The sequence below is a fragment of the Diabrotica virgifera genome, chromosome 10, assembly GCF_917563875.1.
Source record: "Diabrotica virgifera virgifera chromosome 10, PGI_DIABVI_V3a".
In the NCBI taxonomy this organism is placed as follows: domain Eukaryota; kingdom Metazoa; phylum Arthropoda; class Insecta; order Coleoptera; family Chrysomelidae; genus Diabrotica; species Diabrotica virgifera.
The window spans coordinates 12,406,194-12,432,241 of record NC_065452.1 but is presented as its reverse complement, the minus strand read 5'-3'; the positions used below and the strand labels follow the sequence as shown (position 1 = coordinate 12,432,241).

At 33.3% G+C, this 26,048-nt stretch overlaps 1 protein-coding gene across 1 annotated transcript in view; it reads right to left on the bottom strand.

Annotated features, from left to right (window-relative positions):
• Positions 1-18,412, bottom strand: part of LOC114329556 (QRFP-like peptide receptor) — a 205,880-nt gene extending 187,468 nt beyond the window's left edge. The window contains exon 1 of the mRNA XM_028278701.2: positions 18,306-18,412. The gene's annotated coding sequence lies outside the window, so the exon portion shown is untranslated. The remainder of the gene's footprint in view (positions 1-18,305) is intronic.
• Between the last annotated feature and the right edge of the window lie 7,636 nt (positions 18,413-26,048).

The window sequence follows — 26,048 nt, the reverse complement described above, 5'->3', positions numbered from 1 at the left end:
TGCTTTCTCAAGGTCAATGAATACCATATGAGCGTTTGTTTCTTTACTCCTGTATTTTTCCATCAATTGCCTTATAATGAAAATTGCATCTGTTGTTGATCTACCCTGCATAAAGCCAAATTGATTCTCGGATATTTCGGTCTCTTCACGTATCCGTCTGTCAATTACTCTTTCCCATATTTTCATGGTGTGGCTAAGCAGTTTTATAGCCCTGTAGTTTGTACATTGTTGTATATCTCCCTTGTTTTTGTAAACAGGTACCAGTATACTGCTTCTCCATTCGTCTGGCATTTGTCCGACTTCCATAATTCTATTAAATAGACCTGCTAGCCACCTTGTTCCTGTCTCTTCCAATGCTCTCCATACTTCCCCAGGAATATCATCTGGTCCTACCGCTTTTCCTTTCTTTATTTTTTGAAGCGCTTGAGCCACTTCCTCGTTGGTTATTTTGGTGACCATTGCTGCTACTGTCTCCGTTGACTCTACAGGCTGTCTGTCAAATTCTTCATTTAATAAGCTGTCAAAGTACTTCCTCCATCTCTTTTTGACTCCCCTTTCGTGAACTAGTATTTTATTATTTTCATCTCGGATACATCTAATCTGATTAAAATCTTTTGCTTTCTTTGCTCTCTGTTTGGCTATTTTATATATCTTCGTTTCGCCTTCCCTGGTATCAAGTTGATCGTATAGGTTTGAATACGCTTCTGCTTTGGCTTTTGCTACTGCTACTTTCGCTTCCTTTTTCGCCACCATATAGTTTTGAAGATCTATGTCGGATCTAGTTTCTTGCCACTTTTTATATAATATTCTCTTCTCTTTTATTTTTCCTTGTACTTCGTTTGACCACCACCAAGTCTCTTTATCCTCAAACTTTTAGTTTTTGACATATAAGCGATTAAAAATTGAAAAATTGCGAAATCGGCCATTTTTAACCCTCAAAAACAATGTGAAAAAGTTAAAATGTGAATGTTGCCAAAGTAAGTAGATATTCTTTAAACATCGATTCATGAATTCCCGAAGAGTTTTTTGCAATACAATATTCAAAACTCCTTTGTTTTTTAATTGATATTCAAGCGTGCGCGACACTATTTTCCACCGACAGTATGGGGCAAATAAAAGGAATAAATTCGTTATTTCGTAAACCGGCGACTTTAAGGAAAAATCCCGAAACAGGTCGATTTGTATTTTTAAGTTAAGATATTATGGCATATATGGTATACTAGTGACGTCATCCATCTGGCCGTGATGACGTAATCGATGATTTTTTTTAATGAGAATAGGGGTCGTGTGCTAGCTCTTTTGAAAGGTTCTTCAATTCTCTATTTAGTAATATAAACATTTATATAATTATTTATACAGGGTGTCCTTCTAATTCTTTTTTGTCAAATAATTTAATTTAATAAAAAATTTTTGGACACCCTGTATAAATAATTATGTAAATGTTTACATTACTGAATAGAGAATTGAAGAACCTTTCAAATGAGCTACCACACGACCCCTATTCTGTTTAAAAAAAATCGATTACGTCATCACGCCCAGACGGATGACGTCACTAGTATACCATACCTGCCACAATATCATAACTTAAAAATAAAAATCGACCTGTTTCGGGTTTTTTTCTTAAAGTAGCCGGTTTACGAAATAACGAATTTATTACTTTCATTTGCACCATACTGTATACACATGCAACGGTGGAAAATAGTGTCGCGCACGCGTGATTAGAAATTAAAAACAAAGGAGTTTTGAATATTATATTGCAAAAAACTCTTCGGGATTTCATCAATCGATGTTTAAAAAATATCTACCTACCTTGGGAACATTCAAATTTTCAGTTTTTCACATAGTTTTTGAGCGTTAAAAATGGCCGATTTCGCAATTTTTCAATTTTTAATCGCTTATATGTCAAAAACTATCATTTTTAGAGAAAAATCTCTAAAGACCTTTTCTGTTTGGAATAATCCAAAAAACCTAAAACAACTTTGTTCCATGCAAAGAAAATGATTTTAGGAAAAAAACAAGAAAAAACGTTTAAAAAATTTTTGACCACCTTTTGGTCCTGGCAACATGCAAATTTGTTAAAAGGGGTCCTTTTTGAGTAAGATTGTGCAAAAAATCCGAATTAGAATATTTTTCCTAGCGGATGCGCAGTGGCTTTCTGGACTAATAGGGAAATAAAGTTTAAAATATATAAAACCATTATACGACCAATAGCAACATATGACGTAAAAACATGGATCATGACAGAAAAGACAACAAACCTTATTAATATTTTTAAAAGAAAGATATTAAGGAGGATAGTGGGACCCATTTGCGACAGTGGTATATGAAGAATAAGGTTCAAGCACGAGTTATACCAATATTAAAGATAACCCTCTATAGCAAGTTATGTAAAAATACAAAGATTGTGCTGGGCTGGTCACCTCATAAGAATGGCTATGATACAACACCTAGTAGAACGCTTAGCGGAACTATGGTGGAACGTTGACCAGTAGGAAAACCAAGGAAGAGGGAAGAGTTGGATATGCGAAGTGAGAACCGATGCTAAAAGATATCTATTGAGAGTGGATAATAACTCTCATAATACTTGGAAAAGGATGCTGGGATGCATATTTAGATTCCTCTCATAATCAGTATAATTATTTTTATTTCGATGTCGTATACAGGGTGATCTACAAAAGAAAATTATGATTTTCTAATATTTTTAAATGAGCAACCCTATATTTTCTTCTTCTTAGGGTACCTGTCCGTTCTGAACGTTGGCGATCATTCTGGCTATGATGACTTACTTTGGTTACTATACCTATATTTTATTTTTGCAAAATATTTATGATACTCTGTAATTTTGATAAATCATTTCCTATATCTAAACTGATTACTTTGCCTACATTTTTTCTAAATAAGTTTTTTGGATATTCTATACCATATATAGAACCATACGCAGCAATAGACACCGGAAGAGAGAGAACAGAAATAATAAAAATAAAAAATGGATTAAGACAAGGAGATGCGCTCTCAACGATACTATTTATTCTATTATTAGACAAGACAACATAATTAAAAAGTTGTCACACACACGAACTATAAATAAGAATGCAGTACAAATAATTGGATATGCGGCCGATATAACCATAGACCATAGTAGCAACAGATAAAAGATAAAAGGGCATTAAAGAAAACCTTCCAAGAAATAGAAAACGAATCCAAACTGAGAGGACAGGAAATAAATGAAAATAAAACAAAATACATTAGTGTAAGCAAGAAAAAGAAGACAAAACTGACAGAAATGACAATAGACGCACACAGCTTCGAAGAGGTTAAAACGTTCAAATATTTGAAAGTATTAGCATTGATTATAAACACACATGTATTAGTCAACAGAAGAAATGAAAGTGTAGATATGAAAAGAAGAATTCAAGCAGGAAAGCATTCTACAGAAATCAAAAAATTCTCAGCGATAAGAAGATAAGCCGAAACACAAAAATGAAAATCTACAAAATGACCATAAGACTTGGGTGTAATTTTTGACACAAAACTCACTTTTGTGAAACACATATGTGTTAAAGTTTCTGAAGCGTTGATGGGTTTTTAATTCGCAATTGTAAGTCATTTAATAATATAAAGTCATTACCATTGCTATAGTATACTTATGTCCGCTCTAAACTTGAATATGCCAGTATTATATGGAGTCCTTTCTATGATTGTCATAACATTGCAATTGAAAGCGTTCAGAGAAAATTTCTAAAATTTTTAATGTTTAAAGTAAATGGTCTTTATCCGGCTAGAGGTGTAGATAATAATTACTTGTGTGATCGTTTTAGTATGTGTAGTTTAGAATTAAGAAGAAAAGTTGCATCTTTAAATTTTTGTACAAACTTGTTAATAATGCAATTGATTGTATTTCAATATTAGAAAACATTACTTTTAATATTCCAAGGTCTACTTAAAAAAAAAAAACGTATTATTTAGGTGTACAAGAGCTCGTACAAATATTCTATGTAAGGCTCCTATTAATGTAATGTGTAGAAATTTTAATGTTATTGGTAAGCATTGTGACATTTTTTCGTGTTCTCAAAGGAACTTTATAAAAGTAGCTATTGACTATCTGAAATAAGCACTAATTTTTTTTTATTAATTTATTCTCTTTTTCTGTTTGACTAATTTATATTAATTTTTGTCTAACTTGTATTATTAATGTTATTTTTTTTTGTACTACTGCTTAAATCTTTATCTTGCATATAGGTGTTATAAATTATGTAATATTTTTATCATTGTCCTGTAAATGGGAAACTGTTGGGCAATAAAGCTTTATTATTATTATTATTATAAGACCAACAGTGCTATATGCTTTAAAGACATTCACATTAACAGCAAGAGAAGAAGAGCAGCTGAAAGTTTTTGAGAGAAAAATTCTGGGACCAAAGAGGGAAAACGAAGAAGATGCAAGACAATGGATGAACCACGAAATACAAGAATGGATGGATCAAGAGAACATAGTGAGAGCAATAAAAGCACAGAGAATTAGATGGTATGGACACATAATGAGAAGAGAGAAAAACAATCCGTTAAGAGTTATAACCGAATGGATACCACCAGGTACAAGAACCAGAGGCAGACCTAAACTCAGATGGAGACAACAAGTGGAAGAAGACTTAAGAAGTATGGAAATTAGAAATATAGGAAGGAAAATCAATGAGAGAGAAGAATGGAGAAAGGTAGTGGAAACAGCGAAGTCACACCAGCAACTGTAAAACCTAACTCAGAATGGGATGATCCCCCACAAAAAGGATCTTCAAGTGAAAACAGCTTCAGCTTCCTCGGGAGCGTAAAGCTTGTATATATATATATATATATATATATATATATATATATATATATACACTCACCGGCACGAAAAACGGGCACCTCAAAAATGGGTCATTTTTGATGTCTCGTATCTCCTAAACCTGTTGTTCGATTTAAGTAATTTTTTCAACACGTTATAGCATTATTCTTTAACAATCTCGCTGTAATAATATTGTTCCTAGACAGGTAAATTTTCATTGTATACCGGGTGTAAAAATCAAACTGGATTTTTCTTAATTTTCACAACACACTGTGGAATATTCTAGCCTTTATAAAATATTGAAATTAAAACCCAACTATAGCCACAGGTTTTCTTAACATTCTCTTTTTTTTATTTATTCGCTTATGTTGGATAATAAAGAAGTTACATTTTAACACATTTTAACAATGTTCTTTATCAATACAGGGTGTTTCTAAATAAGTGCGACATACTTTAAAAAGGGCAATTCTGCATGAAAAACTAATGCCCGTTTGCTTGATAAACCTACGTCCGCAAATGCTTCGTTTCCGAGATACGGGATGTTGAATTTTTTCTTACAAACTAACAATTGATGTATTGCTCTAAAACCGGTTAAGATTTGCAAATGATATTTGGTGGGTTTTAAGAGGTAGTTATTGCCCATTTTTTGACATACAACTAAAAATTTTATATTCATCATTGGCGTGCATACGGGTCATATTACCCGGTCATATTACCCGCATGCACGCCAATGGTGAATATAAAATTTTTAATTGTTAGTCAAAAAATGCTCAATCACTACCTCTTAAAACCCACCAAATTTAATTTGCATGTCTCAACAGGTTTTAGAGCAATAAATAAATCGTTAGTTTGTAAGAAAAACTTCAACATCCCGTATCTCGGAAACGAAGCATTTGCGGACATAGGTTTATCAAGCAAACGGTCATTATTTTTTCATGCAGAATTACCCCTTAAAGTTTGTCGCAATTATTTAAAAACACCTTGAAATGATAAAGAACATGGCTAGTTGTTAAAATCCCTAACTTTTTTATTATTCAACATAAGGAATAAATAAAAAAAACGTAATGTTAAGAAAACCTGGGGCTATAGTTGGGTTTTAATTTCAACATTTTATAAAGGCTAGACTATTCAACAGAGTATTGTGAAAATTGAGAAAAAACTCAGTTTGATTGGTACACCCGGTATACAATTAAAATTTACCTGTCTAACAACAATATTACTACAACGATATTGTTAAAGAATAGGGCTATAACGTGTTGAAAAAATTACTTAAATCGGACAACAGGTTTAGGAGATACGAGACATCAAAAATGACCCATTTTTTGGGGTGCCCGTTTTTCGTGCCGGTGAGTGTATATATACCATAATGGAATTATCGACAAATGTCGCACTGAAAACTCACCCTGTATATATTATATATACCACTTAGGGACTGTCTCAATGGGTTCACTTCAAAACTATGACCGTTTGGACCGTTTACATTACCTACGCCACACACTGAGATCGAAATATTTGCTAATGTTTGTAACTGAATAAATATTACAGGCTCAAATTGATTATCTTTTACAGTTTTATCTGTCGTGTCCGATGACTGATTCAACCGCTACCAAAATTTTATATAGAAAAGATATTTTTAACTTTAATATTTATTTACTAGCGGAACAGCAGTTGTACATTGAGCATTATCTTCTTTGGATTGAATTACATGGAGTGTAATTTAAAATGGAATCAGGATAAATATATTAGGAAAAAGGTTGATTCGATTTAATTTACTATGAAGGTCTACATACAAATTAGGGCCATTTTGACCTGGTAGTGTAAGGGATGTGGGGCACCTGGACGCTATGTACGTCCACCCAGTAGACACATATAGTTTTTATAATTAAAGAAAAAAACAAGTTTCTTATTTTCGTTTTTCTTGTATTCAATAAAAAAGCATCACTTGGTAACATTTTGGAATCACATTTATTCCATTATTGAATTTTCTCTCCGATGGATTTTGATGTGCGTGGAAGGCTCCGAAGGCGCAGAGTGTATCTCACAGAGACTCAAATTGCTAGGGAAATAGCTTTAGGCCGTCCGCACATGGGTCGATCGAAGACACGTCTCGAAGTTCGCGCGTCTTGCTCGTCTTGTACGAACCCTGCGACACAAGCGATTGCCCTCCGCACACTAGTCGATTATGTTTTTATAAATTAACGCATTTTTTATATAGTAACCAAAACGACTATTTCGATCTGTGAAAAGTATGATATTATTACATTTTTATACAGTTGCATTATACAGTTGAGGGTATTTTTCTACTTCCTCAAAGAGGAAGTTCAATGTTTTCCCTATAATAAACACCTAGAAACAGAAGTTCAATGTTTTCAGAATTTTACTTTACAAACAATATATTTCCACAAAGCTAATAGTAGTAGTTTCCTACTACAATCAACGAAAATCCGATTCACCGATCTTTAAAATATTAAAATTTAATTTAGGGCAAAAATCAACAAAAACGAAGCAAACAAATAAAATAATGACTGGGAACGTGCGTCTCACTCGAACTTTCTCGTGCGCTTCAGATCGCACGGAACGAGAGTCGTACAAGACGAGGAGATTTGCAATCATAAACGCTCCGTGTACGGAGCTCAATGCCACAACGAAGGAACTTGACTGGCGGGGAGAGATCTACGCGATTAGAATAGAGTCGATTACTTCGAGCGTCGCTCCATGTGCGGACGGCCTTAATTCAAGAAGGTCACTCAAGATGCCGTACATCAGAAATGTTAAATGTTAGTCGTGCTGCGATAAGTAGAGCTTGGACCAGACATGAAATGTATGAAATTATTAGAAGATATACGCATCGTGCAAGGGCGACTACAACTATAGAGGATCGACTTTTGCAACTATGGGCCGCCATAGATCGTCAAAGTACTGCTCGAACGCTACAAAATCAGTTGGTAGAAGCTACGGTTACAAGAGTAAATGCTCAAACGATAAGTAGTCGGCTTCAAGAACATGTACTGGATCCAAGAAAACCAGCTATAGTACTTCCTTTGACCCCTGCACATCGTAGAGCCAGACGTTTTTTTGCAGAAGAACACATGAATTGATCCCGTGGCGCAATGAAGTAACGTGATGTTTACTAACGAGTCCACATTTCTTTTAAATCATGTTGATGGAACTGTTAGAGTCTGGAGAAGACCAGGCAAGTGCTTTTTGAATTCCATAATTTCAAGTAATTACCCCGGGTTTTTGGCGGATGTTCAAATATAGTTTGATGTGGGATAACAGCACTCTGGTCAAGTAGTTAATCGGTGAAGGGCGCTGACGGCAGAGCGGGACATTAACGAAGTTCTTGAACCACATGTTCCATTTGCTAAAAAAATTTTTTGACTACCCACAATATTCAAGTTATGGAATGTCCAGCGACGAGTCCAGATTTAAATGCCATTGAACACATTTGGGATAGACTCGTGAGGCGCTTGAAGGATCGTATGATTCTAAGAAATCTACAAAATGTCGAGGAAGTTCTCCTGTAAGAATGAAAACAACTACACTCCGGGCCAAAAAATCGGGACACCTTAAAAATGGGTCATTTTTGATGTGTCGAATCTTCTACACCTGTTGTCCAATTTTAGTGATTTCTTCAGTATGTTATAGCCTTATTCTCTAAGAATATGGATGTAGTAATAGTGTTGTTGAACAGGTAAATGTAATTGTATACCGGGTATAACAATAATACTGTGATTTTCCTGAAAGTTCGTAACACCCTGTGGAATATTCTAGCATTAAAAAAATGATCAAATTAAAACTCAATTGTAGCCTTAGCCTTTCTTAACATTCTGATTTTTGAATCATTCACTTATGTTGGATAATGAAAAAGTTAGGTACTTTGACAACTAGCCATGTTCTTCATCAATACAGGGTGTTTCTAAATAAGTGGGACAAACTTTAAGGGTTAATTCTGCATGAAAAAAATGACAGTTTGCTTTATAAACATATGTCCGCAAATGCTTCGTTTCCGAGATACGGGATGTTGAATTTTTTCTTACAAACTGACGATTTATTTGTTGCTCTAAAACCGGTTGAGATATGCAAATCGAATTTGATAGGTTTTAAGAGGTAGTGATTACGCATTTTTTCGCATACAAGTAAGAATTTTATATTCACCATTGGCGTGCATACGGGTAATATGACCCGTATGCACGCCAATGGTGAATATAAAATACATAATTGTATGTCAAAAAATGCACAATAACTGACTCTTACAACCCACCAAATTTCATTTGCATATCTCAACCGGTTTTAGAGCAATAAATAAATTGTCAGTGTGTAAAAAAATTCAACATCCGGTATCTCGCAAACGAAACATTTGCAGACATATGTATATAAATCAAACTGTCATTATTTTTCATGCAGAATTACCCCTTAGAATTTGTCGCACTTATTTAGAAACACCCTGTATTGATGAAGAACATGGCTAGTTGTCAAAGTACCTAACTTTTTCATTATAAAACATAAGTAAATGAGTCAAAAAGCAGAATGTTAAGAAAGGCTCAAAGCGCATAATGAATATGTTGATAGTTTGGCTAAGAAAGCTATTGAGTATGGTACTTCAAATAATCGTAAGTTTTACATATCTGATTTAGTTAACACTATTAAGCATCGAGTTAAAAATCAGTGGAGTCAATCATGGCGAGATCTTTGTAAACAATCCAAATCTCAGTATTCACTGATTCAACCTTCTGTTCCAAATATATATTGGTTTAAAAATTATGTAGTACCTCGAAGATATATAACAACATTAATTAGAATGAAGTTTGGACATGCTTGTTTCCCTCTACATCTATCAAGAATTAAAGTTTTTGATTCAAATCTTTGTACTGAATGTCAGAAGGTGGGTGATTTGAATCACACTTTCTTTGAGTGCAAAAAATACATTCCATACACCTATAATTTAATCGAAGATTTAATAAAATGTAATGTTTTTCCACCTTTCAATGTATCCCATCTATTGTCTCTGAATAGCAAAAATATATATGATTGTTTAATGAAATTTATCTGTGAAACTAAAATTAACCTCTAAACTTTTAATCCTGATAATTTGATATATTATGTACATATGAAAAAAGAAGAAGAAGATGTATAATGGAAAAATGTGGTGAGCAACTTGGACAGTCCATAGCGGCCAGCTGTAGCTTTTGAACTGAGTAGAGAGCTGTGGAAGAGTTTGCTATGGAACTCGAAGGACTTCATTGCCTTCTTTATGTATGAATAGAAAACAAAAAGTTGTGACTGGCTAATTGACAGCCAAGTCTATGCCATAAAACAAAAAAAAAGAAAGGCTAAGGCTACAATTGAGTTTTAATTTCAATATTTTTTAAATGCTAGAATATTCCACAGGGTGTTACGATCTTTCAGGAAAAAACACAGTATTATTGTTACACTCGGTATACAATGACATTTACCTGTTCAGCATCACTATTACTACATACATATTCTTAGAGAATAAGGCTATAACCTATTAGAAAAATCACTAAAATCGGACAACAGGTTTAGGAGATTCAAGACATCAAAAATGACCAATTTTCAAGGTGTCCCGATTTTTTTGGCCAAAAGTGTAGATTAAGAAACTATTCGAAATATTACTGAAAGCCTGGACGTTTTTCAAAAATGATTTGTATCAAACAATAAAACACTGAAAACCTTTGTTTTCTATACTTCCACAAAATTTATTACAACTATGTGACTACAGCTGTTTCGGCAGAGTGCCTTTCTCAAGTGATTTAGTTTATTATGTGTTTGCTTTTTAAAGTCTTTAACTGAAGAGGTTGAGGAGTGGGGAGCTGTTTGTCTCGAGTTGATCATTCAGAACTATTTCTTTATTTTTTAATTTATTAATTTCCATAAATTCTAACAAAGAGAGCTTAAGGCCTTTATTTTGAATATGCAGAATTTGAAACTGTTCATTAAAAGAATGATTATGATCTAGAAGGTGAAGTGCGTATGTAGAAGTGTCTGTTTTTCTATTGTTGAAAGCCCTTTTGTGTTCTGCTATCCGTTCGTCAAAGGTTCTGCCAGTTTGACCGATGTAAGTTTTCGGACAGTCGCCACAAGTTAGTTTGTAAACACCACTCTGTAGTTGTTTTCTCTTTCGGCTCTTATTGTTCTTAATATATTTGCTTAAGTTGTTGTTAGTGCTGAAAGCTGATGTTATTGCTTTCTTTTTTATGTATCTGGCTATTTTTGTTGTTATCTTGCCAGTATATGTGATAGAGCAGAAGGTACTGGGTTCTTTCTGTGGTGGTGGATAAACTAATTTCAGGGCTTTCTTATGGAGTTTTTGGAGTTTTTATTCAAATTATTCCAATTGTAATTTTACGAGACTTTAGAGGAGATGCTTGACAATCATTGAAAATTAGCTAAAGAGGCCTAAATCAGGGAAAGAAATAGGGAGATATCAAAATAAAAAAAAATGTTGAGTGTACTGTAGTGTTAACCGTTATTTTGAAATTATATGTAACATTGTGGGGAACACAAACAATAAACATTTCTGTACATCTGTTTTCTACGGATAATTTATTATATTATTCGAATTCGTAAATTCTAAAACACATTTTCTAATTTAAAAGTAAGGATTAATCCTTATGTTATGATTACAACATGGAGTTTCTGTTAGCACCGTTTAAAAATAGGAAATGTAACTTTTAAAAAGTCATAATAGTTTTGACAGATTAATTTATGGCACTCCTTGTTTAAAAAGTGGAGCTAGTTTATTATTGTAGTATTTTTGTAGAACTATTTTAGAAACTTTATTAGGAGAAAAGTAAAAGCATTTTTTCCTAAACGAGATCTTACTCCATAGTTATGTCAATGTTATTATGAGAAGGCAACTACATACGTATGTTATAATTAACAGAACTATTTAAGATTATTAAAATAAACGGCGAATCAGATAAGGAGGTATAGACGAAGCACATTAAAAAATTTAGTTGAAGATCACCAGATGGGCAAACACGAGTATTTTAAAGGTGAATGAATTTTCTGCATCGTTGTTTTGACAACAAGACAATCGATTAAGGCTTAGGTGTTATAGTCTGCTGATGTTTACACTGATTTAATAATTACCGAAAAAAGCTCAATAATACTCAATTTTAAATTTTGAAAGTAAATAAAAACAACGTTTAAAATTTAAATAAAATATGTTCACTCACGTGCAAAAAAATCGATCTACTTAAAAATTTGGTCAATTTGATGTCACGAATTTCCTAAACCCGTTGTCCGATTTAAGTGATTTTTTTACCATGATATAGCCTTATTCATTAACAATATCGCTGTAATAATACTGTTGTTAGACCGGTAAACTGTCGTTGTATACTGGGTGTACGAATCAAACTATGTCTTTTTCTCAAAGTTCGCATCACCCTGTGGACCATTATAGCATTTATAAAATACTGAAATTAAAACCCAACTATAGCCTCAGGTCTTCTTAACATTCTGTTTTTAGATTCATTCGCTTATGTTGGATAATAAAAAAGTTAGGTCCTTTAACAACTGGCCATGTTCGTCATCATAAATAAGTGCGTTGTTTCTAAATAAGTGCGACAAAAAGGTATTATGACCGATCATATTACCCGTATTCACGCCAACGGTGAATATTAAATTCTTAATTGTATGTCAAAAAATGTGCAATAACTACGTCTTAAAACTCACCAAATTTGATTTGCTGGTTTTAAATTAACTGGTTTTAAAGCAATAAATAAATCGTCAGTTTGTAAAAAATAATTAAACATCCCGTATCTCGAAAACGAAAGCGCTTGCAGACATATGATTATAAAGCAAACTGTCATTATTTTCTCATGTAAAATTACCCCTTAAAGTTTGTCGCACTTATTTAGAAACACCCTGTACTGGTGACGAACATGGCCAGTTGTTATAGTATCTAACTTTTTTATTACCCAACATAAGCCAATGAATAAAGAAAAACAGAATGTTCAGAAGACCTGAGACTATAGTTGGGTTTTAATTTTAGTACTTTATAAATGTTAGAATAGTCCACAGGGTGATGCGAACTTTAAGAAAAAAACACAGTTTGATTCGTACACCCAGTATACAATGACAGTTTACCTGTCTAACAACAATATTATTACAGCGATATTGTTAATGAATAATGCTATAACATGGTAAAAAAATCACTTAAATCGGACAACAGGTTTAGGAAATTCGAGCATCAAAAATGAACAAATTTGTAAGTGGATAGATTTTTTTGCACTCGAGTGTATTTGATTTTTCAATTTCCATGTCAGAAATCGGTCTACAAAATATTTTTAATCAAAAATAGGGTTTATTCCTATTAAATGTCATCATCATCATTCTCTTTGCCTTATCCCTATGCGGGGTCGGCTTCCCTAATTGCATTTCTCCACACAATTCTATCCTGGGTCATATCAATATTAATCCCCTTTACCAACATGTCCTGCCTAATCGTCTTCCCCAGGTCTTCTTTGGTCTTCCTCTCCTACTCCTTCCAGTAATCTGCACTTCAGCTACTCTTCGTATTGGATGATTAACGTCTCGACGTTGAACATGACCAAACCATCTCAACCTATGCTCTCTCATTTTGGCATCAATTGGTACCACACCTAGACTTCCCCTAATATACTCATTTTTAATTTTATCCTTTCTTGTCACTCCACTCATCCATCTAAGCATTCTCATCTCCGCCACATGCATTCGTTGTTCCTCTTTCTTTTTCACTGACCAACATTCAGTTCCGTACATCATAGCCGGTCTTATGGCTGTTTTATAGAATTTTCCTTTCAGCTTCATTGGAACTTTTCTGTCACACAACACACCACTTGCTTCCTTCCACTTCATCCATCCAGCCCTAATTCTACTGCATGCATCTCCATCTATTTCTCCATTACTCTGTAATACTGATCCCAGGTACTTAAAACTATTGCTTTTTACAATCAGTTCACCATCCAAAGATACCATTTTATTTGTAGTAACTCCATCTTTAAATGAACATTCCAAATTTTATTCCTATTAAATGTAGTAGGAGAAATAAAAATATCGGAAAAGAAATGAAAGGCAGAATTTACAAAACAGCCATTAGACCAATATAGATATATGCGGCAGAAACACGATCAAAACTATACACAAACACAGAGAGGACAAAAATATTGCTAGAAACAGCAGAGTTCGGAAAAATAGTTCACGGCAGCTCTAGAATCAATATTTAAGAACACTCAATGGCAAGATATGGTCATCAATATAGATGGAGATATATTAAATCATCTGAGGGTAAGCAGATGACGTTGTATTAATCGCAGACAACAAGATATATAGTCTCTATACATTCGATTAAAACTCTGTCTGAGAGAGCAGGATTAAAAATAATCTTTGAGAAAACTAAACTTACGACAAATCTCGTAATGAGAGGAAATATAACTTAGGCAATGATCACTACCAGTAAGTACTGATCATTGCCTAATTCATAGCTTCTTCTCACCCTTACGTTTCTTATCAAGCTCCTCTCTGTTTTTTGCACTATAGTATAGTCAATCATTGATTGTTTGTTTCTTGATATGACTTCTTTTGTAATCATAATATATCTTTTTGTGTTGGAAATGTGTATTAATGATCACTACATTATCGTCTTAACATAATTCAAGTAATAGTTTTCCATTATTGTTGATTTGGTCCTCTCGGTATGGTCCGATAACATCGTTCAATTTTTGTACTTCTTTTCCTTCTAGCATTAATATCTCCCGTGATTACTACTTTCGCTGTAATATCATTTATTACTTCTTGCAGTTTGTCCCAGAACTCATCCTTTTCGTTTTCTGTAGCATCTTCACCAGGTCCATAACATATAATAAGGTTTTGTAATTGCTTCCTTTGTGTCCATATCTACCATAAACATACGCTCATTCAAATATATCCAATTCTTTACTTTATTGATGATATTTTTCTTTACCACGCATGCTACCCTTGCCTGACCTCTATTTTTCTGTTCTACTCTACTGTATATTAATAAGTTTCCATTTTCCAATATAGTGGTTCCTCTTCCTTTTCTTTGTATGTCTGTTATATCTACTACTTTAATCTTTTTATCTCCTATTTCTTTCACCAGTTCTTTCCCGTTTACGCCTCTTAACATTTCCAACACAAAAAGATATATTATGATTACAAGAGAAGTCATATCAAGAAACAAACAATCAATGATTGCCTATACTATAGTGCAAAAAACAGAGAGGAGCTTGATAAGAAACGTAAGGGTGAGAAGAAGCTATGAATTAGGCAATGATCACTATTTACTGGTAGTGATCATTGCCTAAGTGCAAACTGGACGAGGAAACCTACTGACCAACCGAACGGTTCAACTGGCCGCTTATGCCGATGATATTAATATTATGAGTAGAACATCAACAAGAGCACAGGAAACATACGCAGAGCAAAAACGCAAACAAAAAAGCTAGGTCTGGAAATTAACACAGAAAAAAAAACAAAAATAATGATACAGGCAAGAAGAAATATAGTCCCACAAAACATTATAATTGAAACGGTTGGAAAGTGTACATACTTGGAGTAGAAATATATGCCTACGGATCAGAAGATGGAGAAATACGTAAGATAATAACGCAGGCAAATATAGCTTATTTTGCCCTCTCTCATATATGTATTTCGGTCTAAAAGTGTCCACCGAAATACAAAGATGAGAATATAATATAAAAGCTTAATTCGACCAATAGCATGCTATGGCAGTGAAGCATGGGTCCTGAAAGAAACATCCAAAAACAAACTCGACACATTCGAAAGGAAAGTAATGAGACCCTGTCAGACTTCATTAGAATACAAATATTGCAATAGGCAGGACATGTGATAAGAATGGGAGAGGATAGGCTACCAAAGAGAGCCCTGAACGCTAGAATACAGAGAAAGAGACCGGTTGGAAAGCCAAGAAAGCGCTGGGAAGACACAGTAAACAGCGACGCACAAGCCCTTTTAGGAGACCGTGTATGTAGAAGAGCTGCCACAGACAAACAAGGGTGGAGGCAAAAAATAAAGGAGGCCAAGGCTCAATTTGAGCTGTAGTGCCGTAGAAGAAGAAGAAGAAGAGAACAACCTACGGGAAACTACATTTAACAATAAAGGAAAAGAAATAAAAAGCACAAAAGACAAGAATATAATATGAAATACAAGAAAATCATTAAAATATATAAGCCAAGGAAGAATCAACAAAAATCAGATATAAAAACAATAGGAAAGTGAAACGTACACCATGATAGAATGAGGAGGTAAAAACTTAAATAAACCAAAAAAAAAAAAATTTTGGAAAGAATAATTACAAGAGAAAACGCAACCAAAATATGAAAGATACAAAATACAGAGAATAAAAGTCAACGAAATGGTCAAAACTGAGGAAAAAAAAAGGCTGGGATAAATTCGGAGAAAAAATGGAAGAAAACGGCAAAGAAAATTTAAAATTGATATAAATATAGAACACTGAAAAACCTATGAAGCAACAAAGAAATAAAACTAAAACAAATAATGACTAAAAACGGAACAATATTAACCGACAACAAAGATATAATGGAAAGATGGAGGGAGAACATTTCGAACAAACTGTGGAACGGAGAACAAGTAAACGCAAAGGAAAATAAAAACAACGGAATTGGCGGATCAGAAGATAACACGGAGGAAACAGAAGCTATATAGGAAGAAGAACTAGAGGAGGCAATATGAAAAGTTAGTCCAGAGATGTTGAAATATATAGGAGAAAAGGCAAAGAAACGATACATCCTTAATTTAATATGGAAAAAATATTGCCTAGAGAATGGTCAAATGCAATAATTGTACCAGTACACAAGAAAGGACATACAAGATAATGTCAGAACTATAGAGGCATATCCCTATTATGAGTAGCAGCAATACTATACAAAATAATAATAGAAACAAAAATCAGGGTAGAAAAAATAGAAGATAAAATAGAGAAAGAACAAAGCGGATTCAGAAAAGGACATAACACACAAGACCATATTTTCACTATGTATTACTATATAACAGGTAATAGAGAGGGCTTTAAAGAATAATAAAGAAGTAGGTATACAAGTTTTATAGACATGGAAAAAGCATTTGATTCAAGCGAAAGGAAAACTATATGGGAGAGCCTGAAAAAGAAACAAGTAAACGAAGACCTGATAGATGCACCAAAAAGAATATACATATATATGAAAATAATAAATACAATAAGAAGACAAAATATGCAATCGCAACCATTTAAACAATATAAGCTGTTAGACAAGGAGGTAGTTTAAGCCCAATATTTTTATAAATGTAATCAATGAGATAGTGAAAGAATGTAAGAAAACTTTAAAAAAATACTGTATAGTCTGGAATAGAATGCAAATAATAAATGCAAAGATATGCGTATTTGCAGATGACCTAGGTATTATTCGCCGAAACAGCAGGAAAACTGAAGCAAAATTTAGAAAAATGAAACTTGGATGCAATAAAGCCAACCTAAATGTAAATAAAGACACAGGTAATGAAAATATCAAGGAAAAAAAACACGGATGACCATATAGAAGTGGAGATAGATCAACAGAAAAAAAGCAAACAAACATATACAAATACCTAGGAAGAGTAATAAAAAATAACAGAGGAAGCATAGAAGATGATCTCAATAATAGACTAGAGAGTACAGGAAAGCTATTCCAGGAGTTAATAGAGAATTCCTCAACAACATAGACAAATCAAGGAAAACGAAGATGACAATATATCAAACAAAATATAGGCCAACATTGACATACGGAGCAGAAAACGGGATCTTAAACAGAAGACACCAGTGTAAGATACAAGCGGCAGATATGAAATACCTCAGAAGAACGATAGGAGCGATAAAGACAGAATCAGAAATGAAGAAATAAGAAACATACTTAAAATCACACCGTTACTTGACACGATAAAGGAGAAAAAATTAGCATGGTCAGGTCATTTAACACGAATGGACCGTAACAAGCAAGTGAAAAGAGTGTGACAAGCTAAAACAATAGGGAAATACAGAAGAGGCAGACCAATAAAAGAGTAAAATAGTGACATAGCAGATATACTACAAAATAAGGGCCAATATTGGCAGGAAGAACACAAATGGCGAATAACAGGAAAGAATGGAGAAAATTAATCAAAGGTTAGAAGTACCTTCCTCGACATCGTACAGTAGAAGAGGAGTGATTATTATATATGTATGTAATAAAGAAAAATATGCAATAAATTAAAAAGTAGGCACGACGTAGTCAAGCCATATCTACTGTATCTAATATTCTAAATATTTTAAATTAATTTTCCTGTTTAAATAGTAACATTTTAACCGTCCTGTATATTTTTAACGTACACAAAAATTATTAATTTTATTGTGTGTTCAATGTTGTTACTTTTTTTATTGTTGTTGTTCTTTAATATAACAAAAGCAATTTTTTACACAACTTACCTTTTTGAAACCTTATAGCGTCAAGTGAGATGACTTGAGTGCGCGAATAACTAGAAAACCGCTCACTTTTTCGCTCTGAATGTATCTCATTTCATGCCAGAATTCTGGAGGATAACTGGACGCATGACGTCGCGATGCTGCTATATATCACCGGCGGTAAAGTGAGTTTTAGTCGCTTTTTTATACGTTTGGGAGTTCGGGATACGTTTGGCAGAAGGTTATCTTTGATGCCTGTTTCGACAATGAACTATTCACACTTTCTATTAGCATTTTAATAATATTTTGGATGGATATATATGACATACCTTTAATATTTTTCAACTAAAATGTACAAGGCTTGTTCAATAATTGAAACACATCTTTGTCCAGAAAAACATTATTGGCAAATATACACTTCTCCAAGAAATTAACGCACCACCTTAAAAATGGGTCTTTTTAATGTCTCGAATTTCCTAAACCTCTTATCCGATTAAAGTGATTTTTTAATATGTTATTGGACCGGTCTAGTTAGACTCAAAAAGAGGAGTGAGGCTACAATAATTACCATCAAGCTGAAAATTGTCAGGATTGTTCAAAATACCATCATAAATGAAATCTAAAAGTCCTCATAAATCCGACCCGAGCTAAAAAATTTACGCGGTGTCAAAGCGTCAAAGGTTACCAAATATGGTTTTTGGCGATTTTCAGCGAAACGATAAGTTTTATCATAAAATTAGTTCTAACCAAAAATGTAGATTAGATAATTATCTATAAAAAATATCTTAATACTTTTTTTCCTAAGAGCCACCGTTTTTGAGATACAACGATTCAAAAAGTTGAAAGACTTCTAATCGTCATAATATAATATTATGTATTAGTACACCAGGTATTTACATCACTGAAGCTGTAATACAAGTAAACATAATATTCTATCGGTCAACTTAACTTATATTACACATAATAATAATATAAGATTATAAATATGATAATATTTCTGCTATACAGCTTGCGGTCTACCGAGGGATGCAATGTATAAGCTGTATTATATTAGAGTGCCAACAAAAAAATCTTTACACAGTGAATGTAACGCAAATATAATAAGAATTATTTGGATTTTACGGCTTAATCCCAACAAAAATAGTAAATTGATATGACAAAGTATTAACTTATAATAATTCTTTTTATTTGTGCGCCTTAATTAAATTTGTAAAGATGGGTTTTGTCGGAATAAACACGTTCGTTGGCTAATCTAATCACCCTACCTATTCTTTTCTCAGAAGGGTTTGAACATAATAATGAAAGACAACTTTCTAGGCAAAATGTTTATTGCTAAGTACTGATAAATATTTCAATATACAATAAACTTTATGCAAGTTTAATTTGTTTACTATTATGCAAATTACACCGTAATCTTCCTGGGTGGTGAATTCCTTCAGGTAGATGACACCCTCGAGGTATTAATTAGTCTTAAGTACTACTCCGGAGTGAAAATACGTGTTAAACCTATATTTTTAACCTATTTTGTGTTATTTTCATTGTTATAACAAAAATGTCAGAATATTGTTTTGTTTGCGCTAAAATTTTAACTGAAGGTGAAATTGTTACCGTTGAACGTGGTATAAAAATATTAACCAATGCAAGTACTGAAAGAGCTGATGAATTTTTAGAATTTCTTAAAGAGCAGAAATCTGTGACCATACATGTGGAGTGTCGTAAAAGTTATACTCGAAAGTGTTCTATTGCTGTAGCTATTAAAAGACAACATGAAAAACAAGAAGCCAGTACATCGACCAAAAGTCCTCCTCTTACTAGAGCACGTGTAAGTGAACCATCTATTTGTTTTAAACAACAATGCTTAATGCTTATTTTGCGGCCAGGAATGTAATGAAGAGCGTTAAAAAAGCCATTGTTAAAACACCACGTTAAAAAAACGCGATAAGTACACTACCTCAAAGGTGGTGTGGAAACGTGTGTGCATATTATAACGATTACCACTTTTTCAATCGTTATATCTCAAAAACGGTGGCTCTCAGGAAAAAAAAGTAATATGGAATTTTTTATAGATAATTATCTAATCTACATTTTCTGTTAGAACTAATTTTATAATAAAACTTACCTTTTCGCTGAAAATCGCTAAAAATTATATTTGGTGACCTTTGACCCCGCGTAAATTTTTTAGCTCGGGTCGGATTTATGAGGACTTTTTAGATTTCATTTATGATGGTATTTTGAACAATCCTGCCAATTTTCAGCTTGATGGTAATTTTTGTAGCCTCGGATGTGTAAGTTGACCGGAGTATTATAGCATTATTCTTTAACAATATCGCTATAAGAATATTGTTGATAGACAGGTAAATTGTCATTGTATACCGGGTGTACCAATCAAACTATGTTTTTTTCTCAAAGTTCACCACACCCTGTGGAATATTCTAGCATTTATAAAATACTTAAATTAAAACTCAACTAGAGCTCAGGTTCTTTTAACATTCTGTTTTTTTATTCAATCGCTTATGTTGGATAATAAAAAAGTTAGGTACTTTAACAACTAGCCATATTTTTCATCAGTACAGAGTGTGCGACAAACTTTAAAGGGTAATTCGGTATGAAAAAGAAATGACAGTTTGCTTTATGAACGTATGTCTGCAAATGCTTCGTTTCCGAGATACGGGGTGTTGAAATTTTTCGTACAAACTGACGATTTATTTATTGTTCTAAAATCGATTGAGATATGCAAATGAAATTTGGTAGGTTTTAAGAGGTAGTTATTGCCCATTTTTTGACATACCTACAATTAAGAATTTTATATTCACCATTGGCATGCATATGGGTAATATGACCCATATGCGCGCCAATGGAGAATATAAAATTCTTAATTGTATGTCAAAAAATAAATGCGCAATATCTTAAAACCTATATGAACATAATACCTGTATATAAACTAATGAAATTGTATGAAGCCATGGATGAATTCCACATCCCTGATAAATTGATAATATTGGTTAAGGCTACAATGCGTAAAGTTGTTTGCAAAGTCGAAATACAGGGCGTACAATCACAAGCGTTTGAATTGCATATTGGGCTGCGACAGTGAGATGCGCTGGCTGTCTCGTTTTCAACATAGCTCTGGAAAAGGCGGTCAGAGATGTCCGAATAAACAACAGAGGAAATATTTTTAATAAATCATCCCAAAATTTTGGCATATGCAGGTGATGTGGACCTAATTGCCCGTACAACACGCAAGCTAGAAGAACTGTATACCACCTTCTTAAATGCCTCAAAAAATATGGGCCTGCAAGTAAATGAGCAGAAAATTAAGATAATGACATTAACACCCAACAATAGAGCCAGAAACATCGGTCACCAATTCACGGTTGATAACTCTACCTTTGAAGTGGTGGACGAATTCACATACTTGGGCTCCCTGATCGCCAAGGAGAATGTCATGACGGAAGAAATCAAGCGAATGATAATCCTAGCAAATAAATGCTATTTTGGACTGTGAACTATAAAAATAACCATATACAAAACCCTTATACAACCAGTGTTGACATATGGATCGGAGACATGGACCATCTCCAAGGCAGATGAAAACCTTCTGCTTATATTTGAACGAAGGATCCTGAGAGGCATATTCGGTGGCATCTGTGAAAATGGTATTTGGAGGAGGAGGTACAACTACGAGGTATACCACAGATATAAACATATATTTGGTGGTAAAGACGTAGTATCTCTTATAAAAATAGGAAGACTAAGATGGGCAGGACATCTAGCAAGATCACAGCAGAACAACCAACCTGTGGGAAGTAGAAATAGGGGTAGGCCGAAACTCAGATGGAAGGATGGTGTAGATGAGGATGGTAGAAAAATAGGCGCAGCAAACTGGCAACAGTTGGCAATGCACTTGGGAACTTCTGTCTGAACTTCCCCAAAGTTTTCCTTGCCTCCTTTGCTTTGAAGCTTTCCATTAAGCTACAGTACGTTTAGTTTTGGATTAGATACAGGCCACTAAAGGAAGCACCAAAATCGACAACATTGCATATTCCACTATCGTTGTGACGAATCACAAATGACGGCGGAGTTAGAATCGATGAGAATCATGTGCATTAGCATGGAAAGAGGGGACCGTCTCATACACGACGGCGCGCAGTGTTGCCATGTATAAGCTGTGTATCTAGTTTAAAACTAAATATGCTGTATCTATATCTACAAGGTGGTCCTTAAGTAATTGTACAAAAAGGAACAGTAGATTCTACACTCTAAAATATTACGATTTAACCCAACTTACTTTAATAAAATGTTGATATTAAGAAAGATACAGGGTGGTAAAGTTGAAATTTAAAAGTTAATTTTTCGCCATAACTTTCATGTTTATGGAGATTTATTTACAAAACTTTATAAGTAGAGGTTTTGAGTTTGGGAAATTACAATTTGATGAATAATTTTGATGTATCTCATAGAGGACGCCACATATGCCACATATTTGACATAAATTTGCGCTTAACTTTTTTGATCTTCGAGTTAACACTATTTTTCTGATAAAATATTAAAGTTACGATATTTCAACAAAAAAAAAGGTATACTTGTTAATAGCTTCAAAACTGAACAGTTTTCGAGATAATCTCATTTTACAAATCAGCTGCATAACTCTGTTTAACGCAATTATTCCAGGCAACGAAGGAAACATAGAAAAAAACATCAATACTTATAAATTTTGGTATGTAATACCTTCAACTAAAGTTGATAGTTTCCAAAACATTAAAGAAAAAATAGTATACGCTATTATTTTTTTACATACATCATTAAGATAATATTAATAATCTGTTATTGGAATCAGCTACATAATAATTCTTAGTTGTGATATTTGTGCGTTAAAGCACTGAATACCTAATAAATGCTTCATTTAGAGCCAGTTTGGATGTCATCATTAGACAACCCCATTCTTTTTGAATTCATTACGGCAAATTTTAACATAGTAGGCTGATATCACGAATGATTTTGACAACTTAAAATAAGTATTGTTTCATTAACATAGTAGGCTGGTGTCACTAATGATGTTGACAACTTCAAATAATTATTGTGTCAATAAATGAGTGACTTTTGAAATATTTAGTTTATTTTGGTTTATTAAACAAAAGCAGAAAATGCCGAAGCATAATAATTTTTCAAATATCGATATGAGAGGTATGATTGCTATTTATTGTCAGCAATATTTTAACGGGCGTGCAGCGAAAAGGGAATATTTAAGACGATACCCAGACAGGCTTCAACCAAATCACCAAACATTTCAACATCTATTTCGGAATTTAGGCGAAAGTGGTTCATTTTGTCCTAAACGTGACAATTTAGGCTGACCGAAAATGATTACGCCTGATCAAGAAGATGAAGTAATGGTTCGGGTTGACGATGATTCTCAAGTAAGTACATATACGACGTTTATCTTCAGCGTTAGGAATCAGCAAAACTTCAATTTTAAAAATCCTACACCACGAGAATTTTGACCCTTACCACTTTACACCTGTACCCCTGTACAAAATATATTGCCAACAGATTTACCTTTAAGATGCAGATTTGCAAATGATATCCGAAACAGGCAAAATCTTGACCACTCCGTCGATAGAATATTATTTACGGACGAAGCTACATTCACACGCCGTGGGGTTTTTAATTTAAGGAACAATCATTCCTGGGATATTGAAAATCGTCATGTTAAAAGACAAAGGCATTTTTAACATGAATTCAAAATAAACGTATGGTGTGGAATCATTGGAAATCATTTTTTAGGGCCATGCGAGTTACCTCGTAATTTGAATGGTGATAACTATTTACATTTTTTACAAAATTATTTTATTGATTTGCTGGAAGAATTGCCATTAAACTTAAGGCAAAATATGTGGTTCATGCAAGATGGTGCACCACCACATTATACGAGAGCAGTGAGAACATACCTAGATAACAACTTTCCTGAACGCTGGATTGGTCGTGGTAGTCATTTTCCTTGGCCACCACGTAGCCCAGAATTAAATCCGCTCGATTTTGGTGTATGGGGAGCAATGAAACAACATGTCTACAAGAATGTCATAAACACACACAACCAACTTTGGGAAGAAATAAATGCTGCAGCTGTTTCTTTTCAACCAATGATGCTATTTAATATGAGACGATCTTTTATGGAACGCATTGATAAATGCATTGAAGAAAATGGTGGACATATCGAACACTTACTTTGATAAAAAGTTTTATGTTATTCAGTTTAACTATTTCTTAATTTCAATTGAAAACAAAATATGATATTATTATGACTTTAATTTAATATGAAATGTAAAATGTTTGATGTCAAATCCAATAACAGATTATTAATTATCTTAATGATGTATGTAAAAAAATAATAGCGTATACTGTTTTTTCTTTAATATTTTGGAAACTATCAACTTTAGTTGAAGGTATTACATACCAAAATTTATAAGTATTGATGTTTTTTTCTATTTTTCATTCGTTGCCTGGAATAATTGCGTTAAACAGAGTTATGCAGCTGATTTGTAAACTGCGATTATCTCGAAAACTGTTCAGTTTTGAAGCTATAACAAGTATACCTTTTTTTTGTTGAATATCGTATCTTTAATATTTTATCAGAAAAATAGTGTTAACTCGAAGATCAAAAAAGTTAAGCGCAAATTTATGTCAAATATGTGGCATATGTGGCGTCCTACATCAAAATTATGATCAAATTATAATTCCTCATACTCAAAACCTCTAGTTATAAATTTTTGTAAATAAATCTCCATAAACATGAAAGTTATGGCGAAAAATAAAATTTTTTATTTCAACTTTACCACTCTGTATCTGTCTTAATATCAACATTTTATTAAAGTAAGTTGGGTTAAATCGTAATATTTTAGAGTGTAGAATCTACTGTTTCTTTTATATAGATTTGTATTTTTATCTTTACAATATACCTATATTTAGTCTAAATATTCTTAAGATGCTACTATGTATAACAGTATCGATATCAACATAAAAACGTGTTTTCCACCTACCTCTACCGAAAGTATACTTTTCCCGACCTGATTGTAGGGAGCAAAGTTGTACTTTTCCTCCCTAGGGAGGAAAAGTAAAAGTGACGTCATGATATTTCATTCATGAAATATATATCTTATTGACGCCCTGTACAATGTCTATTTTCTATTACGTAAGTATCTATACATTTTAACGTTTATTTATAAAACACCCTGTACTTTGCAGAATGGTAAAAAACAGAAAATTGTTATTTTTATTTAACAATGTTCACATTAATAGTTTGACTTATATTTGACAGTTGACAGTTATATTGTACCTACTTGTTAGTTTTATTTTTAATAAATTTTGTTGGTTAGTTACATAAATAAATTAAGTAAAAATGAAAAATGACTTGTTATTAATTTGAGGAAGGTGGAAAAACCATATGTATAACATGGGAGTAAAGTGCCTTTTCCTCCCTTGAATGATTACTGCCCTCCGCTACGCGTCGGGCAGTAAACTTCATTCTCGGGAGGAAAAGTAGCACTTTCCTCCCTTGTTATACAAATAACTATTTTCTACTTTACAGGGTACGAAAAGGCTTTTGATCGATTGATACATGCGGAAATGTTCGAAACCCCAACATAGCATGGTGTAGGTAGACTATAAAAATATGGCCCATATTAAGATCCTGAAAGAATGAAAGTCAACGGAAATCGTCTAAACAATTTAAGATTAGAGAGTAAAGACACAGTTTTTTTATATTATCAT